The sequence below is a fragment of the Rhinolophus sinicus genome, linkage group LG09 (genome assembly GCF_036562045.2).
Source record: "Rhinolophus sinicus isolate RSC01 linkage group LG09, ASM3656204v1, whole genome shotgun sequence".
Classification (NCBI taxonomy): domain Eukaryota; kingdom Metazoa; phylum Chordata; class Mammalia; order Chiroptera; family Rhinolophidae; genus Rhinolophus; species Rhinolophus sinicus.
The window spans coordinates 58708248-58729337 of record NC_133758.1 but is presented as its reverse complement, the minus strand read 5'-3'; the positions used below and the strand labels follow the sequence as shown (position 1 = coordinate 58729337).

General features: G+C 51.5%; 1 protein-coding gene across 4 annotated transcripts in view; it reads right to left on the bottom strand.

The window, feature by feature from the left end:
- The window catches only part of EEFSEC (eukaryotic elongation factor, selenocysteine-tRNA specific), a 292225-nt gene that overhangs the window by 22744 nt on the left and 248391 nt on the right, over nt 1–21090 (bottom strand). Inside the window, exon 7 of one of the 4 annotated variants that reach the window (XR_012498843.1) lies at nt 743–7846. The exons of the other annotated variants lie outside the window; for them this stretch is intronic. The gene's annotated coding sequence lies outside the window, so the exon portion shown is untranslated. The remainder of the gene's footprint in view (nt 1–742; nt 7847–21090) is intronic. 4 annotated transcript variants of the gene reach the window in all.

Genomic DNA, 21090 nt, shown 5'->3' with positions numbered 1-21090 from the left:
CTCCCCGAGTAGTATCTGGTAGGGCCACTCACTTATGCTGCCTGCCTGCACCCGGTGGCACCCTAAGTCTGCTGGGCCCACTCTACAAACTATAGCGCTGTCTTATTTCTGAGCTACAGAGGCCACTGATTGGTGGATCCTGGTTGCTCTCTGGAGAGCCTGGAAGAACACAGACAAGCCTTGGGGTGACCCAGGAAGATGCCAGAGGAAGAGGGAACTGGGCTGGAGCAGAGGTGCTTGGGACCTGTGCCTCTGCCACCTGGTGCCGTTTCTCTGATTTCTGAGCACTGCGGGGTTTGGAGAAGGCACAGTGGTAGGAGGGCGACCAGTACTGCTCCTTTCCACATTCACACAAAACCCCAGGGAGGCCTGGGACCCTGCCTCGCTGTTGCTGCTACTGTGAGGGCCTACACCACTCTGACTTCAGTTGTTTCTTCTGTGAAACTGGATGGCAACACCACCCTCACCAGACCATGGGAGAAGGAGTAAGAGAATCCCCAGTGGTCCAGCAGGGGCTGGAACACCACTGGAGCCGGAAGCGGAAGGAAAGCTCGGCTCCACACGGCCCCTTCTGCAGCCTGGGTTGCATTCACAGGGTGGGGGGGCCATAAAACTGCCTCACGTCCTACACCCTCCACTCCTTCCCCAGGAACTGGTGTACGTGTGCATGCATGTGCACGCTGAGGGGAGATGGGGAGGGGATAATACCCTCCACAGGGTTGCTATGAGTGAGCGAACTCACCTGGGCTGGGCTGGGTGCTGAACGTCCACTCGCTCACTGTGTCTGGTCTGGTCTGCTTCTCTCTCTCTGCCCCTGGAGCCTGGACCCCCAATCACCTCTAACCTTTGACTCACAAAGAGGTCCACGAGATCTTCTGGGGGTCCCCATGGCTCCTACTGAAGACTCTTCATGGATCCGCCATCCGCCAAAGAGAACCCTAACCTCTTCAGGATCGAACCCTAACCTTCGATCATCAAGGTGTCCCAGGTCCCCTGCAATCCAACCGCTCTGGGCTGCAGGAATGCCCTCTCTCCTGAGCAGAGCTGAGGCTCCTCCTGCCTGGAACACCCTCCCCCAAGCCATTTCCACCACTCTCCAAGACTGAGCTCAGTGCCACCTCCTCTGTGGTCTCCTCTGTAGCTAGACCCAGCTGCTGCTTCTCCCTGTGCCCACAGACAGAGGTGCCTGGCTCGCTTTCTATGGACCCACCTCTCTCATCAGAGATAAAAGAAGAAAAATGCTAGTCTGGGAGCAGACACCAGCCTCCTAGCATTTCTGAAATGTCTGAGTGACTCACTTGCCTTTAAATTCAGGACATTAGCCATGCAATTCTGAATTTCCCATTTGTCTTAAAAAACTTATCCTCACATTCCCACCCTGCAGCAGTGGGTGGGATAACAGGCTGTCGCTGCCCCTTCACGAACTGTGCTGTGCCTGAAGCCACCAGCTACTCTCTCACTGCCATGCACTGCTTCTTTCACCTGAGACTGACTCCTCTGTTTTGGGGCCCCTGCCCATCCCCTGAAGGCACCTGAGTTGGCGATCTGGCAGTATAAGCATCTGAACCTGAGCCCCTCCCCCCAGCCCTAGAGCCTTAGTGCCTCTGGCCCAAGGTCTGGCAAAAGGCCAGGAGGGGTGGGCGCCTGCCAAGTGCTGGCTGATGTTTGTTGGGCAGGGTTCAGTTCAGGCTGCAGCAGCCTGAAAGGGCACACACTGTCTCCCTGTTGTTCTCCCTGGGGAATCAAGTGTAATAGCCAAAAGCTCGGGCTGAGCTCCCAGACCGCCAGCATCCAAACGCTGGCTCAGGCTCCAGTCAGCAGTGTGGCTTCATATAAGACATCTGACTCTGCCTCAGTCTCCTCATCCAAAAAATGTGGACAATAGAACTTACTTTACAGAGTGTTTGTAAGGCCTCAGTGAATTAATATAATAAAAACCACTTAGAACAGTGTCCAATACAAAGCAAGGTCTGAACAATAGTAACCATTTTTATTATTACGCCCCATCATGACCATCCAGGTGTATCTACCATGTATCATTCATTCAGCACGTCCTACACATATCTACTTAGTACTTATAATGCACCAGGCCCTGTTCCAAGTGTGGGGGATACAGCAGTGTATGCATGGGTTAAGTTTGTAAGGGGGGTAGACTTACAACCAATAAATAAATGAAGGAGTGCTAAGTGCTACAAAGGAAGTACAACAGAGTGACAGAGAGGGATGGCACAGAGCCTGGGGCAGGGGGATGCTATTTTGGATGGAACGGTCAATGAGGTTGGTCTGAGACCGTGAAGACATGAAGGAGCCGACAGCAAATATCTGAGTGGGGAGCACAAGAGGGGGCTTCACTCAGAACCTCTACAGGGCAGGAAGGAGGCTGGTAAGGCTGGGGGAGGAGGTTGTGGGGGCACAGCTGTGCAAACCTCATCTCCAGCCAGGGTGTCCTGCCTCTAAGGGAGGCAGCAGGTGGAGCCCCAATCTGGACCCTCTGTCAGCTTCCTTTGTGGGCAGTTGGGAGCTGGATCCAATGTGCCTCCAGCACAAGGCTGGGGTACACAGTGGGGAAACAGGAGGGAGACGGGCAAGTGGTATCTTTTCTTCTCTCCCTCTTTTCTTCTCAGGTTCATCCTAGTTGCAAGGATATGGAGGGAGAAAGGGCAAGAGTTGAGAATGGCAGGAATTTATGAGCTCAGAGTACAGCCTGCTTTTGGCAAGGGTGAAGGAAAGGGGGCTCCTTTTGCCAAAACAATATTCATTTTTTTAAAAGGCAGCTACAAAGCCATGATTAAGCCCGGACCCCTAAAACAAGGCCATAAAAATCGAAAAATATTTATCTGGAAGGGTGGCAAGTCCAATAAAAGTTTTATGAATGTTTTGTAACTGCCCTGTCAGGAAGCTGGCCTCTCACTCACCTCCCTCCTGTGAATAAAACTATACACACAAACACACACCCGCACTGGCACAGACACGCACTCATGGACACAGAAACACGCTCACTGGCACAGACACGCACTCATGGACACAGACACACACACTCACTGGCACAGACACACACTCATGGACACAGACACACACGCTCACTGGCACAGATACACACTCATGGACACACACACACATGCTCACTGGCACAGACACACACTCATGGACACAGACACACACTCTCACTGGCACAGATACGCACTCATCGGCACACATATACTCACACATGTGGACACATCAGACTGAGACACACCTGCAGCCCACTCAAGTTCTTGCTGGTACCACGTTCTCTCAGGTGGGCACGGGGCTGCTGGGAGAGGAGGGGAGGCAGTAGTGTCTCTCTCTGAGCCTATACAAATCTGCAGGGACCTGAACCCTACAGCCCAGCCAAGACTGCCAGTGTCTTGGCAGCTCTGGGCGCACTGCCTCCTCCTCTGCCATGTGTTCTGGCTCTTGGCTACCGTGTCTGCCCTTGGCAGGCACAAGGCCCCAGGTTATCCTGTTATCACTGTGTTTGCAGAGGACCAGCTGGCACCCCACTGTCCCAGGAGAGCACCTCAAGGTCCACGAGTTTGAAGGGGGCTTTCTGATTTGAGGCATTGGATTCCTCTCCTCTAGCGGTCCAGAGGGCCTACTGGGAGGCCAGAGTGTCAGGGGTCTCACTCTTTGTAACAACCCAGGAAAGTGTTGGGATCCCCATTTTAGAAAGGAAGAAACTGAGACTTGAGGGTCTTGTCTAAGGGCACCCAGGAAGCAGTCTCACAGAGACCCGTGCTCAGGCCTGTCTGTCTCTGGTGGCTTCTCCTGCCCTGCGGATGTGGATCAAGTCCAACACCAGGCTCAGGTATGAGTTAGCCCTGCCGACCTCTCCCACCATTCACCCCCACGCCTGGGCCCGGCCACAGGACCTTCTTGCACTTCTGTTCAGCACCTTTCCTACCTCAGGACTTTGCACAGACCTCTTCCTCTGTGGTATCTATCTGGCCAGAAGCATGCGCTATTGTGGGACTGACTACCCCTTTTGTGGAGCCCTGGGAAGGCAGGGACTAAGCGATTTTTGATGCCATCGAGTCCCCAGCCTGAGGCAAGGGTGTAGCACAGGGAAGATGAACGACACGTGAATGAGCAAGCACCAGGCTCCAGAGTCTGGAGGTGTGGATGGCTTCTCTAAGGTCCCCACTGGTCCGGGGCTGGTTTCTACAGGCCAAGGCTGACATTGCTCAGGCCACTATAACTCAGCCATGCCTTGCCAGAAGCTCACCCTTGCCTCAGAGATCAAATCCTTCACTGCCTGGGGCGGCCCAGCCCCAGAGGCCAGTTTCCAGCAACCAGCATTCCCTTTTCTAACAACAAGGAGGAGCGCTCAGGAGGACCAACTACACAATAGGCACTTGCCAGGTGCTTCTAGGTCCCAGCTCACTTGTCTTCATACTCCCCTTCTGGAAGGTAATGTGACAGGCTTAGATCTACGAAATAACCACAGTGGCGGGGGTGGGGGGGGAGTTACTCAGGAAGAGTCCATTCGAACTGATAGCTCTCTGACTCGAACTTACGCATAGGAAGTGGCCTCTAGCAGAAATCTAGACAGAGCAGACAAGGAGCCCAATTTCTGATTAAATGCCCAAGTTTCCCTTCATTCTTGGCAAGAGTCAATGAGAACCCCTAGCTCCACTCTACTGTGAAGGCTGGAAAGATTCTTGCAAACACTGGATATTTAGGGCCAATCCTGGGTCTCCAAGAAACCAGGCTGAGGACAAGCTTTGAGGGGTAAAGCTGCTCTGAAAATCTGACGACAGCATCCCTCAATCGGCAAGAAATGGTAAGTGGGGTAAGGCAGGAGTTGGTGGGATGAGGGCAGAGGAGAGGCTGGCTGATGTGTAAATGGGTACCACCATCTGGCTGGTCCTTGTTCTGCCTGCAGACACTCACATTCTAGGGCCAGCCAACCATGCTCCCTGTGCCTACCTAGAGAAATGCGCTGTGCTCTGCAGAGGAGAAAGTGGAAACCACCACCTGTCCTCAGGCAGGTAACAGGTGCACAAACTGGTGCATGCAGACTATGGGATAACACACAATAGTCAGATGAGTCACCCAGAACTGTTGGCTGGGACAGCAAGTTCTAAAACGAAAACAGCAAGTGTTCGAAAAACACTTGGTTCAGTGCGAGACCACATATATAAAAACTTAACACACACATAAACCATCAATACTGCTAGGGATGCAACCTTATGTAGAGAGAACACAAAGACAGGATTGGGCACAAGGCCCCCAACTTAGGGGAGTGGATGTTACCTCCACAGAATCAGGGTAGCGGTGTGTGTGTATATGTGAGTGTGGGGGGTAGCTTTCTTTTTATACTTTCTATTTCTTAAAAAAGACAGAGAGAAGAGAGAGAAGGTGTGGGAGATCTGAAGCTTGCGACAGAACATTCATATTTTTTTGACCTTGCTGGTGTCAGGGCTGTATATTCTGTTCTGTATGGCCAAAGTTTTGCACAGTTAAAAACAAATTTTATTTTTCTTTTTTACAAAATCAAGTACTGATTAGAAGGAGAAAGAGGTGCCGGGGACATAAAATGCAGGTTACCAGCTGTGCTCCGGGCAGTCTGCCTGGCACGTGAATGCTTGGGGCCTTGGCTGCTTCATCTGCCCACTGTGGATAATGACGCCAGTCTCAGACAGCTGTCACGAGAGCTGGCTGGGCTTTCATGAGACTGGCACCTGAAATTTCTGTGACTGAGAACCCAACTAGTGAGGCCAGGCCTTCAGCGCCTGCTATGACATGATGCCAGTTATCCCCCTTGCTCCTTATACACACTGGCCTGAGAAGCTCAAGAAGCCCGGACTCACTCACAGGACACCCGGGGAAACAATGCTGTGGCAGAGAAGCAGTGGGTGCCATGGAAATAGTTGATAGGGCTCGACCTCACCTAGGGTCAGGGAAAAGTTCCTGGAGGAAGCTGTGACCCCAAACAAGATACTTCCTTAGTCCTCAGTTTCCCTTTTGTTCATAGACTTCCTTCTAAAAAGGTCGCACGCCACGTTTCTACATTGACTGCCAGGGCCCAGAGGCCCAGACGGCTTCTTCCTGGCGGCCCCATTCTCACTGTGGTCAGAGTGAAAAGCCCCTGGCAGTGCCCCGTGCGGATGACATGGGACCATGCCCAGGGTGAGGCTGGCTGGCAGATGGTTTCTGTCCACTGCGTTGTGTTTATGTTAATTGCTGATATTTTTAATGTATTGTGTTACTCCATCCATCTTTGTGAACGGTCCGTCTTGTAAAAGTCTTTTAATGATGTTATTTTTTTCTTGCCTATCTTCATCATCTACAACTATTTATAATATCATGTCTTTGTTTCAAACACTGGGTATAAACATTGTTGTTACAGTTCTTCGATGGGGTTCATATAATTTTTACAATTGCTTTGAAACGCTTCAAAGGCCAGAGGGGGAGGGGATTGGTCATTTGTTTGGGGCAAAAAAAGACACCCCAAAGTGCTCTCTGGTCTTGGTGAACGGTCCTCCTCTGTCAGGATGGCTTCCAGGAAAGGCTTGCCTTGTCAGGGGTGGTCCGTCCCAGAAAACCCGGGCAGCCTTTTGGGGGGGGGGGTTGGCAGCAGCTAGCTGGCTGCTGTATAAGGTTTCAGAGCTGTCTTCCCCACAGGGCAAGATCCACAAAGGCCACTGTCGGGGTAAGATGCCAGTGAGAAAGACAGATGGTTTGTTTTCATTTTTACTGGGATTTTCTGAAACCTCAACTTTCACCCCTCACCTCTCTTTTCTCCTAACTCTGTTTTCCAGAGTCTCCTTGGCCGGCTGGACTGTTGTATGGACAGAACTCAGTGGAATGCCCAGGACTGCTTGGGGAGTTTACCCTCAACTTGGGGTCACTGGGGGCTGTCCACAGTTGCCCTGACAAAGCTGGCTTTGGTCCAGGGACAGGCAGCTTGTTGAAGAAGTCAGTTGTTGGAGTAGGGCCAGCAGCAGTCTGGGGTTCAGGCGAAAGTGAGGGGGTTGCCTGAGCCTCCTGCCTTTGCACCTGGTTTTGTATGCTCACTGTGAATTCTCAGGGGCTCCCACAGGCAGTTCCCCAGCTACCCTGGACCACCAGCACCATCATCCTCCTCAAACACACTGCGGATCCTGGCATCCTCTGCCCAAACACACTCAGTGGCTCCCCAGTGTGTGGAAGTGAGTCCTGCTTAGTCCACTTCCCCTGCCTTACACCAAGTCCTCTTGCCTCACTCTGTGCCTCCCAGGTGGTTAGGTGTGCCAGCTTGCCTGCCTTGAACACTGCCAGGCCCTCAGGATGCAGGGGTGCACAGAGCCAGCATGGTCCCTGTACTCAGAGGGCTCACAGGGGTCCCTGAGTCTAGCAAAGGGTGGCTTGTCCTTTCAGGCTCTGAGAAGCCCCGCAGTCCTCGGGTTCTTCCCACAGTATCTCACATGGACCTCTTCCACAGCGCTGGCCAGAGGTGGGTGATGGAGCTGCCTACTTGTGACACAGCCGTCCCACCTGGGGACTGAGCAGCCAATGCTAGGGCCTGAGTCTGGGCTCAGGGTTCAGGATTCAGCACGGGGCCTGGTGCACTGGGTGGAAAAGAGAGTGTCGATGTCTTTGGACCAGAGCTGAGGAGGCTGAGATGAATAAAGGCTGTCTTGGTAGCAGTGCCACCTGCTTGCACAGGGTTTGGGGAGACAGAGTTTACACCACGAGGATCTGAAGGTCAGAATCCAAGAGGTACTCAGATCCCAGGGTGGGAGCCCGAGATGGTGAATTCTGACAGGCATCCGTAAACATACCAGGCTGTGAACTCTATCCTCTTCTCCATATACCTGCTTCTTCTAAGTCTCTTTAAAGAAACCTGGATATGGCAAAATGGATGACGTCATTTGTTATCAAAGAAATGCAAATAAAAACATGAAGATGTCATTTTTCATGTAGCGACTTAGCCAGGATAATAACAGAGGGCGCAGCCCCTGCTGGTGATATAACAGAAAAATAGATGCCGTCAGAAAGTGCTGATGGGAGTATGAAATGACGTGATACTTATATTTAGATAGAGATTTATACAAAAAAATGTTCCCAGCAATGTTAGTTACAATAGAGAGAACTTGTAAACACCTAAATATGCAACAGATGCCTATGTAACCTGTGGTACAGCCTTGGGAGACTTGACGCAGTTAAGGGTTAGTATGTGTCCGCTGTGTGGCGTGGGCTGTGCTAGCACGTAGGTGCTTTTACATCTCAGTGCACATATAGATCTCACGCCCCCACGCAGGGCACGACCTTACCCCCATCCTACAGATGAGGAACTAAGGCCTGGAGGGGTCTAGTCACTCACCCAAGGTTATAGACCTGGTAACTAGTGGGGTGGGGGCTTAACACTGCCCCTTATTGAACCCCAAAGACTACAGCGTAAAACAGAAAGGAGAGGAAAAGCTTGCATAATTACAGTAACTGAAAAGAATGAGACACAAAATTGTACACACCATAACATCTCGACTACATAAAAAGAAGGCTTTGCAGAGAAAAAACAGAAGAAATAAATTGAAAATATTAATGATGGGAGACTTTTTTTCCTTCTTTTTTCTTTAACATGCAAATTTCATTGAATGAGATTACTGTTACTTTTAGGTTATAAAGAAGGATTGTGATTTTTTCCAAACCATGTACTACATCTCACTTGGAAGCAGATGCCTGTGTCAGTTGCTGACCCGAGTGGGAGAGTGTCCCTGCTGGCACAGGAAGAGGCCTTCTTTCCACAAGTGACAGTGAATAATTATTAGCCTGCAGGGTGAGAGTCCCACTAAACCCCTGGGCACAGAACAATAACCTGTTCCTGTCATACATTCTGAGGGGAATTCTTTCCTGTTTCCCAAGAATCACAACTATTGCCTGTGCTGCTGAGACTTCTGAGACTTGGTCAGACCCCTGGCAAATTCTGATATACTTACTGCTTTTGACCTCACATATCAGTGGGTCTGGGCTAATGAAAACCAACAACTTTATCCTTGCCATCAGACCAGTCACTGTGATTGGGGAAAGGGAAGTTTTGTAATAGCTGAAGGAACAGGGGTCGTTCCTAGCCTGCCATGTGTACATCAGGCTTCCTGTGAGGGGCCCTGGAGATATAGGGAGACAGCCGGGGCCTTCAACCTACAGAAGCTCACCTGTCAGGGGAGGCGCCCAGGGAGACATGTACATGTGTCAACTGAGTTAAGTCTTCAATAGTCCATTCCTCAATCCCACAGCAGTCCAAAGGTTTCAGGAAAAGAGGCCAGCCCAGGATGCTAAGAGGGCATCTCCCAATGTCTTGAGGCTGAATGGAAGTCAGGGGTGAAGGGAAGGCCACTCGGGCAGTGAGAAGAGCCTGCCACAATCACTGGGCATGCCTGCTAGCAGCAAAAACTCCTATCACTTCTGCTACTTCTTGCAATGGCCCCTGGCTTCCCTTGATGAATAGAGGTTAAAGCGTGGTCCACCTTCAGGGCCAGGAGCAGTCATGACCCAGGCTGGCCTGTGTATGCCCCCACCACCGTGCTGTTTTGGAGATGGGCTACTTTGGTGGGACTACTCTCTCTACTAGCCTTGCAGCTGGGAAGACCATTCCCGAGAGAGCCTGGCTGGGGGCAGCCACAGGAGGGCAGGGCTGAGCCTGGAGGACACTGGCTAAAGCCCTGGGATCTAACAGCTAAGCGATGCCTGAATATAGCACCACCGCTGGACTTTTTTAGGAACATGAGTCAACTGAGTTAAGGCTTCAATAGTCCATTATTCAGTCCTACTTGGCTTAGTGCAGCGTTCATGGTCTGGAGCATCAGAGAGGCGTGTTCTCGCACCTGGTCCTGCAGGAGGCACGTGGGGTCAGAGAATTGGAGGTGGCATATAAGCAGAGCGCAGAGGATCCAGCACAAGTGGCAGAATGAAGGACAGACACTGTGGCCCTATGTAGGGCTGGAGGGTGGCATGCGGGCCAGAGGAACAGAGGGCAGGAGAGGCAGAGCGGGAGGGTGGGAGGCTGAGTAGGAAGGAGCTGAATACCATGCTAATGAGCCTGGACTCCTCTCCAGACAAGAGGGGACGGTCATCGCAGCCTCCATGACAAATGGGTCTGTGCCTGCAGTGAGGGGGATGGTAGGCCAGGGGCTAGTAAAGCAGGGGCTATCAAGGCCAGCAGAATACGTGCTTACCCAATAGTCAGGTACTGGCAAAGGTCAACTGTGAGTCAGGACATTTACCAGTCCCCAGAGACACACAGACATAAACTTCAGGTCTTACTCTATGCTTCATTCCCAAGTAACAGGCTGCAGCCCCCGTACATAGGAAGGGAAAGAAACATTTAGCGAACATTTACAAGGATCCAAGTACTTTACATACATTTTCTTACTTATCCACCTCAACCCTGAAAGCAAGGAATGTTCCCATTTTTCATACAGGAAAACTGAGGTTCAGGGTATACCTCTACCCACCCATCAGTGGGGTCAAGATGAAATTGGAACTTCTGGAATTTGTGTTGGGTCCTGAGCTCAGGCCATGCAGAGCTGATGGACAAGAGGGTAAACTGTCAGAGACGGGGAGCAGAGGAGTAAGGGTGAGGACTCTGTAGCCAGAAAGCCTGGGTTCTGATCTCAGTGCTGGGGCTCAACAGCTGTGTGACTTTGGGCATGTTCCTTCACCTCTCTGTGCTTGTTTCCTCAACTGTAAAATGGCAATTGCAATAACTGTAATTATGATCGCATCTTCTGTCAAGTTTGTGGTGAAAATTAAATGACATTATTATAATGCAAACTACAGAATAGTACATGGCACATAGATTACTATATAATTGTTTTTCATACTTTTGTTTTTTAATGTCTAACTCTGCTCACCGAGTCACAAACACTGAAGAAACTCACATGGTCTTGGCCAACTTTGGTCATGCCTTATTCAGTATGTATTTATTGAGCCCTTACTGCTGCCTGGAACTGGGGTGGGATCTCCCTGAGTGCCTCCCCCCCATCTACTGATGAAACTAGAGGAATCTTTGGTAAAAGGAGGAAGTATCTACAACTGAATGGTTTAAATTCAAAGCCTGATGCATGAGAAAGGCGTGCATAAGTTCAAAGATGACTTTGTGAGTCGGGTGATGGTAAGGGAAGACCCAGCATGAACTGGGTGTGCACCGTGCCACATCTTAAAAACTCACATAAACAACGTTGTCACTGACTAAATGTCTTCTCTGCGTCAAATTCTGGGCAAGGCACTTCACACATGGCTTCAAGCTGTTCTCTCAACAACCTATGAAGAGCGAGCATTGGCCCTCTCCTTCTACAGATGAGACTGAAGCCCAGAGAGGCAGATTTAAACTCACACTCCTGACCCTGAGCTCTTTCTGAGCATACCAAGTGACACCTGAAAAAGTCCCGGTAGGAGATGTAACCAACAGTCCACTGGGGTGTCACTGGAATGAGGAGTTTGTGGGTGACATTTTTTTCTCAGGTTTTTAAGCTTTCTCTTTATTGTAATCATGAAACTTTTATAATGAGTAAGAAGAGGATTAAGATACACAACACTGGATCTTTTTGGTTACCCCCGTCCAGAAGTGATCTACCCTGTGGATGGGCGGCTGAATGAATGGCCAGAAGTCAGACAAAAGGCCTGGTGCAGGCAGTGACCTTGACTGTTGAGCCCCGAGTAAACAAACACCAGGCTAGAGGACCCCGGACTATAAACCATGGTCCCCAACTCACTAGCAGGCAGCAGTGGCACACTCAGCCCAGGACAGGGCCTCATGCAGGCAACTGGTTATTCCCCGGGGACAGGAGCTGCCTGAGCAAGACGATGGCCACCCGAAGCTCACCAAGTGCTACCTAAACTCAGCTGGGCCTGTGGCCTGGTAAGAAAGCTCTCGATGAGGGCAAGAGCAAGGTGAGACCAGAGCACACACGTTAGAGTACCAGGTTCTCTCCACTGCCCTGGCCTGCCTGGCTCCACATCTCCCGGGATTCTACACTCCACTGGGGCTTTGTAGTCAGACAAAGTGGTATCCAAACCGAGATCCTACTCCACTGCCCAGCTATGTGACCTGTGCAGGGCCTCACTGATACATCCGTACAGTGGAGACCATGTGAAGCATTGGTTATGAAATCCTCAGCCTTGGGATGGCTCCTGTTGGTACAGTGACCAGTGTTACTGTTGTTATCACTGCCCCTCCTTCTTCTCTGCAGGTACACTGTTCATGGGAAGGAGCCCAGGGGACGCTCAGAGGCTGGATGGAGCAGAACGCAGAGCAGCAGCAGCAGCACACCCCGGGTGAGCACTGACCTCACCAGGCACAATTCTAGGCGCCTGCATGGGTGACTTGTTTTATCTCAACTGCAGTCGCTCATGAGGGCTGCTGGAGTCAGAAGGTAAGACCTGGGCGAGTGATTTAACATCCAGATAGTCACCAGCTTAGAGGGCTGTTGTGAGAACTACATAATGTAATTTATGGGGGGCACTGAGGACAGAGTCTGGCACAGAACAAGGATGAATACCGGCCAGCAGCAGGGGCTGAATCAGTCTGTGCCTGACTGAGCCCTCCTGTCTCAGCTCTCCTGTGCTCTGGCATTTGTCTGCAAAGAGATTTTCCTTGGCCAGCCACACCGCCTTGTTAATAACTATAACTACCAACGCTCTCTGAACACGTGTGAAATGTTTCTGTTAATGAGGTGAATTCAAAATGTGGGAGAACTGATGCATGAGAGGTTCTTGTTCCTTGCACGTGTCTTTGAAGGCCTCGAGGTTTCGGGGCACATGACCATTTGTCCAGGGCACCAGGTATTAAGACACAAGAGCCAGTAGAACTGCCCAAGCCAACATCATTCTGTGCGAGGATGTGGGGACGGCTTCTGGTGTCTGGGACTTTCTTTCAAGTATTTAAGACTAGTGGATGGCTGCTACATCGAGGCTTTCTGGAGAGAGAGTACTTAGCCAGTTACAAAAGTTTCATTTACCACTGCCTGAAACGTTAATACAAATACTCATTTTACTCTGATGACTTTATTTAGGTAGCATAAATCATATGAAAAACACATATTTTCCCTGAAAACACAAAGTGGTAAAAAAATTGGAAAGTTTTAGAGATTTCTAAACAAAGAGAAATATTTCCCAAAGAAGTTTCACTCAACTTGTAAGAATCCAGGTAAAAGTACTGTGTTTCCTGGCATATGTTAGGCTGGAAAAAGCCTCTCCTACCTCTTAAGGCTACTGGGTCCAGATCTCAGGGGCCTCCGATCACTGCAGTGCCCAGAGAACATCCCAGAAGATGAGGCCTCAGAGATGAAGTAGGCACAGCACTGTGTACCACCCATGCTGCGTGGGCTGTGACCTGAGGCCTCCCTGGGAGACGCCCTGCTGGCCACAGGACACTCAGAGGAGGCCTGAGGTGGGAGCTATTTGAGACGCCCCCTCCTCACCCCTCCTTATTCTGCACCCAACAGGCACTCTGTCACCACAGCCTACTCCGCATCCCTGGCCTGCTTTCCACAGGTCCGCTGCCCCAGCTTTGAGGCTTTTAGTCTTGCCCCCTCCTCTCAGCTGCCAGGGAGAGCTTTACGACTGTGCCCCTCCCTGCATATCACCTATCACAGCTTCCACCCTCTACTTAGATTGCTGGTTCTCAACTGGGGCCATTTTGCCCTTCAGGAAAATGTCCAGAGAAGTTTTCTGTTATCACAATGGGAGAGGCGGGCAGAGGGGTGTGTGTTACTGGTACTTGGTGAACAGAGGCTAGGCACGCTGTCAACCATCCTGCAGTGCACAGGTAATGACCCAGCAACAAATGTCAGTCATGCCGAGGCGGAAGAACCTTGACCTGCCTGACAAAGGCCAGATGCCAAGTGTGCGATTCAGAGCCTCAGGCTTCAGGCCTGAGTTCTGGAATTGAAGGTGAACAGTGGGAGGATCCTGAGAGGCTCAACTGTAAGACTTTGATTCCATGTAAGACTTTGTTTAGGAAAAAAATTCCATTGCTTTTTAAAAAATGGTTTTAAAAACCACCATTTTAAACACATCAAACTAAATGAGTTGTAACATTTAGAACAATGTCTTACACATTGTAATAAGCAAAGAATATGCCACACTCTTTCTAGCCTCTGTGTATTAGCATACTCTGTTCCCCCTGCCCTGAATGCCTTTACTCCCTTTCTCTACCTGGGGAAACCCCCTAACCTTCAAGGCCAGCTCAAGTCTTACTGTGTCCTACTCCCCTCTGGAAGGGACTGGTTGCTCCACCCTGCCGTCCCCATGGCCCGTAAGCCTACCAGAGAGCTTATTACGTTCTGTAGCCATCTCTGACAAGCTGTGCCCCCATGAGGAGGGGCAGAAATCAATTCTGGGTGTGTTCAGGTCTGATTAGAGCAAGGGGATGAGGGGCAGGGAGACAGACAGACAGACAAAGGGGGAGAGAGAGGACTCTAAAGACTTTGGGAAGTAGCAGCTCCTTCCTCCACAGGTCCTGGCTTAGACCCATGGGTCTTCAGGGAGTAGGTGGACACCCCTGAATCGAGTCCCATAGAGCCAGCTCTGCCTCATTGCTGCCAGACCAGGGCCTTAATCTAAGACTTCCAAAGAGACCTCCCAACGCCTTCCTCCATGCATGGAGACGCCACAGACGCCACATGCATGGGCACAGCTGCTGAGTGATGGGCCTTGCACTCTTCATATCAGCTATCTCTGGGCCATGGGATGTTTTCATCTCACTGACTCTCCTAACAAGCACCTTAATCAGTGATCAAACCTACAGAACCCACAATGGACAAACAGACATTGCATGTACTAAGTGATGCACTAAGAGGGACATGAGATTGCCTCTGTGGGGTTCCTTCTACATATGCACAATGGAAGCTAGTCATGAAGAAATAGACATAGATCCCAAGAGCATGTCTGGAAAACAACTGACTTAGAATCCAAAAGTGTCAGCATTATGAAACTACGAGACATGACAACCAAATGCAGGGTGTGGTTCTTCGCTGAATCCTCCATCAGGAAAACAACTTTTAAAAGACATTACTGGGGGCTGGCCCAGTGGCTCAGGTGGTTGGAGCGCCGTGTTCCTAACGCCAAGGTCGCCGGTTTGATTCCCACATGGGCCAGAGAGCTACACCCTTTACAGCTAAGATTGTGAACAATGGCTCTCCCTGAAGCTGGGTTGCTGTGAGCAGCTGGACGTCAGCGTGAGCCTCAGTGGGCTGCTGTGCTGCCAGGAGCAGCCCAGTGGCCAGTGTGAGCGGCCGGCAGCCAGAGAGAGCTGCTATGAGCGGCCGACCGACTGCCTCAGCATGGGGCGGTGGGGAGCACAAGACTCATAATACCAGCATGGGCCAGGGAGCTGTGTCCTACACAACTGAGAAACAGTGGCTTGAACTGGAGTGGGGGAGGGGGAAGAAGCGGGGAGATATATATATATATATATATGTATGTATGTAGACATTATTGGGACAATTGGGGAAATCAGGAAATATTATCTTAGATAATATCATGCTGAAGTTAAATTTCTCAAGAGATAATCATATGGGTAAGAACATGGTGGTCACAGAGGAGAACACCCTAGTCCTTGGGGGCACGTGGTGAAGTGTGCAGGTGTAACTGAGTTCCACAGCTAACATTTCAGTGGTTCAGCATATCGCACACACAGAAGGCAAATGTGACAAGATATTAACAAATGTGAAATCTAAGGGAATGAGTGTTCAATAAACTATTCTTTTAACTTTTCTGTATGTTTGAAGTTACTTAAAAAGCTGAGAGGAAAAACTCTCAAAATAACTCATCTTACAGATGAAGAAAGCGAGGCTCAGAAAGGTTAAAATTCTACCTCAGGTCTGCCTGACTCTGAAGCTCTTGTTCCTTGAAAGTCCCCTGCTTCCAACATCCCAGAGTGGGCAGAGAGCGCCAAGCAGGCACAACCGTAGCCCTGCCAACATCTTTCAGTAAAAGTCAATTTACTCCTGGCAGGGGCTATTCTTGAGGCAATTGGCTAGGAACTCTGGTGAAATTCCAAGGACAGGTTACCCAAGAATCCTCTCCAGAGCCTACAGTTGTGACTGGGTGGGTGAGTGGATGCAGAGAACACATTTTAAAGGGAAAGAAGACCAGTTTCATTTCAAACCCCAGAGGGAACGCAGAGCCTAATGGCTCTCTTCCCAGGCCTGTTTATGGGAACATGGCCACACCCACAATACCTCAGGGCTCCTGTGACTCCTCCCTTTGGCACCAAGATGAGTTTCAATTCTCTGTGTTGGGTTTTCCAGAAGCCTCTCAGCTGAATGGTGTCCATGAGAAAGGCCCACTTCCATCTGGGGTCTCAGGGGTCCATGGGACCAGTCATCCTGCTTGTCATGAGGGACGTCAGGCGGGGTCTCAGCTCCCGCTCCCCACATAAGAACGCAGGACATGGTGAGGCCAAAAAGGAACACCCATGGAGCCATAGGTAGGGGAGTCATATCACTATAGTCTCACTGGAGGCTGGATTCACACGACGTGCGACCTGCTGTCCACTTCTCTCTGCCAACCGACCGATTCCCCTTGCTAGCTGCAATCCGCCTCTCTGCAATCTGCACTTGCTAGCTCAGCCACCATCTTCTTGCTAGCCCCCATTTTTCCTGCTAGCGTAGCCACAGCAGTTATATTAGTGGCCAATGGCTCACTGGTTACAGCTGACAACCAATTAGAATTAGCCACAGCTGACGGCCATCTACTACCCAAAACAGCACCTTTCCACGTGAGGCCGAGAGCCTGGAAACTGCTCTCTGGGACTCTGTCCCCACACTGCTCCTCTGAGCCTCAGTGTGCCCTTCAGGGAAATGGGAAGAGGGCTGCAGCAGGAGGAGGAGGCTGCACTTCAAGGACCTGGCAAAGGCAGGCCAGGCACAGTGGCCCACATTCATGAACTGGAAAATTTCATGTAAAAATCCAGTTTCCCAGTCTCTCTTGAAAAACTGGAGATCTGATCACAGTGTGGCTATGCTGCAGCCCCATAATACCCACATGAAGCTGAGCGGTGGTTGCCCACTGGGATGGGGTGGCCTGACCTAGGCCCTGTATGGAGGGGCCTGCACTTCCAGGCACCAGCACACAGCAGGTAGATCAGGGCATTTTTGTATAGCTGCTTACCACAGGCCCTGCAGCAGCTCTTCTCTGCACTTAAGATAGATACAAATGTGTTTCCTTGGCTCACCGGGCCCCACATGGTAGCCCCAGCCAGTCTGTAGCCCCATCACCTGCTGGGTCCCTGGGCCCAGCTTTCCCTGACAGGTGTTGATTTTTTCTGCCTCAGAGCTCTCCTCTTGTAAGGGTGAAATTTGGTAGATCAATAATGTAATTAACTTAGCTAGTTTGCAGTTTGATCCATCCTAATATTCAGCTGTTTCCTCTTTGTTTCTCCCCTCACTGATTAACTGAAGAACTCTGTTTGTTCCCTTTTTCAAGGCTACCCATACCTCGTTAATTAACAAACACCCTAACTTGAAAACCTGAAAAGAGCAGCTTCTTTAATGGTCAGGTGCCTGGACCCTAGCAGTTTTTCACAACTCCCTAGTAGACAGCTAAGGACAATAAGATTTAAAATAACAGTGAGGCAGACCTGAGGCCTCAGAAGACCCCAGGAGACGACTTCTCAACTATTAGCCCTGAGGCCTGCTTTCCTTTATTCTTTCCCATTTACCTGCCTACAACACCTGGTGACCAGTCTAGGAACGGGGAGACAGCCTTTGGACAGGAGTCAGCAATCCTCCCAGAATGTTGGATGTCGTGCAGGGCGGCCTGCGGGGTCTCAGCTCCCGCTCCCCACACAAGAACACAGGATATGGCGAGGCCAAAAAGGAACACCCACGGAGCCATAGGTAGAGGAGTCATACCACTATAGTCTCACTGGAGGCTGGATTCACACGATGTGCGACCTTGTGGGGGCAGAGCCCCAGAAAGTAGTTTCCAGGCTCTCGGCCTCACATAGACAGGTGCTGGCTCAGGTAGTAAATGGCCATCAACTGTGATTGGATGGCCATCAGCTGTGGCTAGTTGGCCGTCAGCTGTAGCCATTGAGCCATTAGCCACTAATATAACTGCTGTGGCTATGCTAGGGGGAGAAGAGAGAAAGAATGGGGGCTAGCAAGAAGATGGCGGCTGGGCTGGCAAGCGTGGATGACGGTTTGCGGACAGTGTGGATCCAGCCTCTAGTGAGACTATAGTGCCGCCAGAGAGAATATAGTGGTATGACTCCCCTACCTATGGCTCCGTGGGTGTTCCTTTTTGGCCTCACCATATCCTGCGTTCTTGTATGGGGAGCGGGAGCAGAGACCCTGCAGGCCTCCCTGCATGACAGACCTGCTGTCCACTTTTCTGCCAACTGACCGTCTCTCTCCTCGACTCACCAACCAGTGCAGCCGCGGCAGTTAAATCAGTGGCCAATTGGCTAACCGGCTACAGCTGACGGCCAACTAGCCACAGCCGACGGCCATCTACTACCCGAGCCAGCACCTTTCCACGTGAGGCCGAGAGCCTGGAAACTGCTCTCTGGGGCTCTGTCCCCACACTCCACCCCTACAGGGTCTCGCCTCACAATCTATGTGACAAGCGTCTTCCGCGAGGGTCCCTGTGCAAGGAGCCTGGAGGTGAATGCAATATCCTGGACACAGCCAGGCTCTCTAGACACAGCCAGCGTTTCTCAGGGCACCACCAGTCCTTCTGGGCACAGCCAGACTTCCTGGGCTTCTTAGGGTGCCACCAGTCCCCTTCTGCCCTCCTGGCAAGCAGTGTTGTCGCACTGTAACCACGCACCGGGGCTGTGGCAACACTTGAGGAGGGTGGTGAGCATGCCCGCGTGTCACCGCTTTCACCACCCAGATCCGGACACGGAACTCTCCTACCGACATCTGTAAGCTGAGGCCATATAGCACGTTGTGGGGACAGAGCCCCAGAAAGAAGTTTCCAGGCTCTCGGCCTCACATAGATAGGTGCCTGGCTCAGGTAGTAAATGGCCATCAACTGTGATTGTATGGCCATCAGCTGTGGCTAGTTGGCCGTCAGCTGTAACCAGTGAGCCATTGGCCACTAATATAACTGCTGTGGCTATGCTAGCAGAGAGAAGAGAGAAGAATGGGGGCTAGCAAGAAGATGGTGGCTGGGCTGGCAAGCGCGGATGGCGGTTTGCGGACAGTGTGGATCCAGCCTCCAGTGAGAGTATAGTGCCGCCAGAGAGAATATAGTGGTATGACTCCCCCATCTATGGCTCCGTGGGTGTTCCTTTTTGGCCTCACCATATCCTGCGTTCTAGTATGGGGAGCGGGACCAGAGACCCCGCAGGCCGCCCCACACGACAAATGGCGCAGCGAGCAGAGTCTCCCGCACAACACACGTCCACCCCTAGAATATACTCCGGAACGGGGGAGACATAAACCTTGTAGGTACGAGGGGGAAGCCTTCCTATACCCAGTGGTAAGGAAATGGCTTTCACAGTCACAGTCTTTCCCCCATAGCCATCAATGCAGATTGCTGGTCCGGGGAACAGTTCTGGGTTCCCATAAAGAAGACTGCAGTCTGCGCCAGTGTCAACTAGAGCCAAAACCCTCTGCACATTAGAAGGGGACCAATGTATGGACAGTTCCACGTGGGGCCTCCGGTCCCTGCTTATCCCCTCTGACCGGGTACCTTGGCCCCACCCCTAATCAAGCTGGAAGGAGTCGGCCTCAAGTGGCCACATGAAGTCCTGGAGGGACACGGGTCGCGCTTTCTCAGACTTCTCCTTTAGGCTTCTCCGGAATTGCTGTTCCAGATGCAACTGTTTCTAAAGTTCCAACAAGAGTGCATTGGGTTGTCAGTCTATTTTTTCCTGATCGACCCCTGCTGCCACGAGATCACGCCACATCTGTGTGCGTGCTACTCTCTGAGGCCCGCGACCTCGCCCCTTTACTTTTGATTTGGGGTTCCAGGTCTCAACTGCGCAGACCTCCTGTCTTAACTTCCTTCGCCTCCGGCTTTCAACATCCCCTAGGTTGCCCATGGCAGTTGTAACTTCATGGATCCGTCGCCCTATATACGGTGTAAGAATAACAACCAAGGATCCAAAAGCACTCGCAGGTGCAGTGTCCAAAACCAGATCTCTCATGCTGGCTGTTAAAAGCTCGTCATCTGGGCCCTGCATATTAGGGTTGAAAATAGCATGGCTCATACCCATTTCATGGATGATTTGAGTAAGTTCCATATATGACTGCCATTGACTCACAGTGTCTGGCAGCTCGCCAGCCTGTTCCCATACTGTGCGTACCGCAGCTGTGAGCCACGCCATTAGAGAGTGGTTGCCCTGGTCTCGGGCCAACCTATGGCAGTTCTGTAACCTTTGTCTCAGGGACGCATGCACTGTCACAAAGGCTAGCTTTTCCATCTTGCCTGGGGAGCAGAGAATGCTGTCTGCTCCCTCATCCCATAAACATAACAGCCAAGCCGAGACTGGCTCTCCAGGGTGCTGTCTGTACCGCCTCCCCAGCTCCTGCAAGTCAGTGGGAGTGTATGGGGTGTAGGTAGTGAACTCAGTCACAGCTGGGTTGCCGGCAGCAACGCCCCCGGGGCCCAAAGGTTGCTCACATTTTACCTTTTGCTTCAAGATTGGCCAGGCTTGGAGGTTGGGAGCTACACTGTCTCCACTCCCTTCTTCCGCCTCTGCCTCAGTCTCCACTGTGGGGCCCCTCCTCTAACAGGCGGACCCGGGCTTCCAGCGCTTCCAACCAGGACACCTGGTCCGGCACCTGGGCCACTTCATTAAGCGCATTTTCCGTGTTGAGACTCAAGGCCGTGAGGAACATCCAGCTCACGCGGCCGGCTGTAGCCTTTGCCTCCTCCAGCAACCGCTCAGCCAGAGCCTGCAGGGCCCTCTCCACGCTGGCCGGAGAGCCGTCCATGTCCTCCCACCCGTCCTTGGGGGTCCAACTCCTGAGAACAGTGGCCACCGGACACCACACACTGTGTGGGGGCCACCTGTCCTCCTGCCCAGAGTCAGACGCCATTCCTACCTGGTCGGAATCTTGCTCACCGTGCCAGGTGTCTGAGTGGGTGGAGGCCTCCGTGTAAGATGTCCACCACCCTCGGAGCTTAAGG